At 37.4% G+C, this 4,972-nt stretch overlaps 1 non-coding gene across 1 annotated transcript; it reads left to right on the top strand.

Moving 5' to 3' along the window:
* The first annotated feature begins 1,273 nt into the window (after positions 1–1,273).
* On the top strand, positions 1,274–1,380 carry LOC115701650 (small nucleolar RNA R71). Its single transcript, XR_004008641.2, has one exon. It is a non-coding gene; the product is annotated as a small nucleolar RNA R71 (small nucleolar RNA).
* Positions 1,381–4,972: the final 3,592 nt, after the last annotated feature.

The raw sequence follows: 4,972 nt of genomic DNA, 5'->3' as shown, positions 1-4,972 counted from the left end.
GACTCCTCTAGGGTGAGCTAGCGATCGATCTGCCAATTGAAGAGTTACAGTAGTTGGCTTTGCTTCACCTAGCTGCAATCTTTTGAACACTGACAAGGGCATTAAGTTAATACTGGCTCCCAAATCACATAGTGCATTTATCCCTTCAATTTTACCAATAGTACAAGGAATAGTGAAACTCCCTGGATCTCTGAGTTTTGGAGGGAGTTTCTTCTGTAGAATAGCGCTACACTCTTCGCCAGAGCCACCGTCTCATAGTCTTCCATCTTCCTCTTCTTTGACAAAATTTCCTTCATAAACTTCACATAACTTGGCATCCGCTCTAGAGCTTCAAGCAAAAGGAATGTTAATGTGAAGTCTTTTGAAGACTTCTAGAAACTTGGTGAACTCGCTTGTCTAAGCTTGACTTTCTCGGCCTGCGAGGATAGGGTATCTTTACATGATGATCAATACTAATCGGTGGAGACCGTTGTGGTGGTGCCGGGCTATCGGTAGCCTTCTCTCGTCGGTGTTGGTGTTGGCACCGGTTGAGCATTTATTTCTACATCTACCTCAACCGGTTGTGGTAACTCGAGCCCATTATACTTCTTACCGCTCCTCGGGGTAATTGCCTTGCGGTTTTCTTTAGGATTAACTTCAAAGTGGTGCTAGGCAAATTTCCTTGAGGGCGGGTTGCTACCCGAGTTGCTACCGGCCCATCCGAGTCCGCAGGTCTTTAATTGAAGATCTAGTTTCGGTCATGAATTGGAGCAAGAATCTGTCCGCAAACTAGAACTTCCACCGCAGGATTGTTGCCGATTAAACCGTTGGTTCCGATTTCTTTGTTGATAGAACCCACTATTTCTTCGGTTGTTATTCGGTTGAACCCATAATTGTTGTTGTTGTTGTTCTCGTGAAAAATTCCCAATGGCCTTAGCTTCATCCATTGGCAAATCATCCACATCCGCTTGGCACTCCGAAAAGTGATGACTTCCTCCACATAACTCACAAACAATTTGGGCTTGCTTAGCTTGCCCCGCAATGATTTTAGTCAATGCCTCAACTCGAGCCGTTAACTTTGTGATGGCATCGACTTCTAACACACCGGCCTACTTTCTTGGATTGACTCCTTTCGGTTGGTACTTCGTTGGTTGTTTAGAGCCATCTCCTCCAATAGATCATATGCCTCATTAGCACTCTTTCTCATAAAAGCTCCGCCACCGCCGCATCTATTAGAGTTCTAGTATTACCAACCAACCCGTTGTAGAAGTTGTGAACCAGCATCCACTTCTCTATACCATGATGGGGACACCTCCTGATCAGATCTTTAAACCTCTCCCAAGCCTCATGGAGAGATTCATTATCTTGTTGGCGTAAATTATTAATTTCTCCTCTTAGCTTTGCGTACTTCATTTGGAGGAAAGAACTTTGACAAGAATTTTGTTGCCAGATCATTCCATGTAGCAATAGAATTCGGTGGCAAAGAATTCAACCAACTCTTGGCTCGTTCTCTGAGAGAGAATGGAAACAACCTCAATCTAATGGCATCGTCGCTAACTCCATTAACTTTAAAAGTTTCACAAAGTTCCATGAAGTTAGAGAGATGCAAATTAGGATCTTCAGAAGGGAGACCACCAAACTCGAATCGAAGACCGCACCATTTGAAGGATGGCGGGTTTGATCTCGAAGTTGTTTGCATCCACCGCCGTGGCCTAATACATGACCGCACTCCCGTCGAGTAGGGAGAATGTAATCTCTCAAGCTTCGGCCATTAGCTTGATCTTCCACAGCGCCTCCATTATTACCAGTATTATGCCCATTGTTCCCAACATTATTGTTCACATTGGCGGCCATGATTTCGATGTTTCAAAGATTCTTTGAAACTCTTTCTTGCCTCTTGTTCTTTCGATTCTTCCCGCAAGTTTTCTCAATTTCGGGATCAATCGGTAATATGACTGATTGTCCTTGACGGCGCATGCACTTAGGATTCCTGAAATAAATAAAGAAAATATTGCAAGAAAAAGGTTAGAAAAATCAGCAAGAGAGAATATACCAAAGTAGAAGTTAGTATAATTTTATGTAATATTAATCTTTAAACAATTCCCCGGCAACGGCGCCAAAAACTTGTTGCTATATTTTTCAACACTACGCAAGTATACGCAATCAAGTAGTAAATCTCACACAGGTGAGGTCGATCCCACAGGGAATTGGATTAAGTACCACTAAATTATACTTATGATTCTATTCGGTAAATCAAAAGTAATTACAGTTTAAAAACAGTAAAATTTGAAAGAAATTCAGAAAACTTAATAACACAGTTTAAAGTTGAGCAAGATGAGACGATAGGGAGGAGAATCCTGTTGTTGTTTACCCAAATTGTTAATGATTAATTACTATCCTATTCTTGGGGTGAATGACAGATTATAAAATAACCTAGCTCCTTTCAGATCTTCTAGATTCTAAATCACATGTTATCTAATTAATTCCTTAATTAAACTAACATGAAATCAGCATTAAGCAATAATCTACTCGTCACATAAGTCATGTAAATACTTTCGTTTCACATAGAACATCGATTATCTTAATTTTAGCATTCTCAATTCTCACTTTTCAGATTTTGAATTGAGATCATAGAGCATGCACAAGGTGATCAATCTTAAACATGAAATTAAACACAAATTAAGATAATTTCACACACACAAGAATTGAGGAATGGTAATTAAACATTAACTAGGAAAACATTAAACAACAATCATCATCCTCCCTAAATGGGAAATTTAGTTCAGAAACAAATCCATAACCATTCCTATAGCAATATTCAACATAAATAAATTAAAGAGGAATAAAGAAAAGAACTGTTTGAGGATGAATTCTGGATCTTCACTTGAATCTCTATGCTCTTCCTGCCGCTCTCAGCTGTGTTTTAGGGTTCCAAATCGCTCTCCCTGACTTCCAATCGCAGTTTTCTATTTATACTTGAAATTTAGGGTTCGATGGACGAAAATACCCCCGGTCCGTACGGGATCTCGCCGCGGCCATGCTTCCTCTCGCCGCGGCGAGAATGTGCCAAATTTAGGCACTTTCTGTAAGTTGAATCTCGCCGCGGCGAGCCTCTTCATCGCCGCGGCCAGTTATGCAAAAACTCAAAATTTAAGTTTTTCTTCGGCTCAGCACGTCTTTTAATGAATTTCTGCACCCGAGACCTCTTTTACTCCAAAGAACCTGAAAACATAGAAAACAAGCGTAATTCCGTCCCAACACAGCTAAAAATGCACATAAATTGGATCCAAAACATAGGCTAAAAATAGCCTAACAGTAGAGGTAAATTTGATTAATTAATTAATAAAAGTGGTATTTTTTAACTTACCCCGAAAATTATATATATTTATTGTATGCTTACTTTATTTTATTTGTTTTGATTTTTATTTTTATTTTTATATATTTTAAGACATATCCATTTTTTATGTTTACATTATATTTTTTAGGTTAATGTAAATTATATGCTACACTTAAGTGAAAGAAAAAAATATATTAGACAACTCACTTATAAAAATTAGTATATTTTAATGAAATATAATATAAAAATATTATTAATTAATGGATAAAAAAAAAAGTATTCCTAATAAACACAAAATGATAATATTAATTATATCAAAAGCCACTAATCAATTTTTTTATTTTTTTTATTATTATTGTTATTTTGTAACCCAATTCTATTTGTATTATTCATTTTAGTCTCTAGGGATGACAATTATACCCGCGGGTTTGGGTACCCGCACTTAATGAGACGGGTACGAGGGTTGACTTTCGGGGGCGAGGACGGGTATGAGTTTAAAGATTCATACCTGAGTCGAAAACGGGGCGGGGGCGGGAGAATAGATACCCGCCCCGAACTCGCCCCGATATGATATATGTATATATTTAAGTTTTAAAATCATAACTACTACAATTAAAATAACTTCATACTTTAGGCTTTTTATTGATTATACCTTTTTTTAACTGTACACACTATTTAAACGGGTATTGGGACGGGTATGGGGTGAATTTAAGAAGCGAGTATGGTGGTGGGGGAGCAATGCCCGCACCCGCCCCGCCCCGTTTACCTATTAGTCTCTTTTGAGCCTTTGAGTTTTTTAGTAAATAAATTTAAGTGTAGTTATCGGAGTGGTAATTTTTGAAAAACTTAGTTGAATTCATAATCAAGAAATTAATAGCTTTCTTATGACTTTTTATTTTAGGGCAAATATTATTTTGAACAATTTATTTTGCAAAAGTTACTAATTAGACCATATATTTTGTTAAATAACAAAATTGAACTTCTATTTTGTAAAAGTGAAACTTACAAAAATATTGAAATTTGAGTTAACTTTTATAAAAATACTGTAACACAGAAATTTTTTCAAAATACTGTGTTTTTATAAAACAACAGTAGAACATAAAGCAGATCAACTAAAAACAACAGTGAAACAACTAAAAAACAATCATAGAACATGTAACGTCCCCGCTTCAAGCCTCCATTGGTTCCTTACACCCACGGAATAATGGCTCTTATACACGAGTACGTCACTTTGGCTGCTTCATGGACTGATGACTGACCCTACAGACCAACACGAGTGTTTCCAACGTGCTTTGTCCTCACTCACACGCATCCTGGGAAAACTTCACAGGAGGTCACGCATCCTTGAAATTGCTCCAAGCCAAGCACGCTTAACTGTGGAGTTCTTTCGTGATGGGCTACCGAAAAACAAGATGCACCTTGTTCTTGAATCTTGTGATTCGTTTCTTGAATCTTGTTCTTGCAAAACTGTTTTGGTAAAATTGTAATATCTCCTTGAATATAATTCTAATTTCAAAGATTTTGGTATCATTGGAAAGGGAATTTAATTTCCTAAAACTTTGATGAAGATGTTATCTTCTAGTTCTGAACCATTCAATGTCAAAAGTTTATATTTTTGCTAAGTTGTGTAATTCGTTACTCCATATTCTCTCAGAA

The sequence above is a fragment of the Cannabis sativa genome, chromosome 8 (assembly GCF_029168945.1).
Source record: "Cannabis sativa cultivar Pink pepper isolate KNU-18-1 chromosome 8, ASM2916894v1, whole genome shotgun sequence".
NCBI classification, from domain to species: domain Eukaryota; kingdom Viridiplantae; phylum Streptophyta; class Magnoliopsida; order Rosales; family Cannabaceae; genus Cannabis; species Cannabis sativa.
The sequence above is the reverse complement of the archived record's forward strand: the minus strand, read 5'-3'. Positions and strand labels throughout refer to the sequence as shown.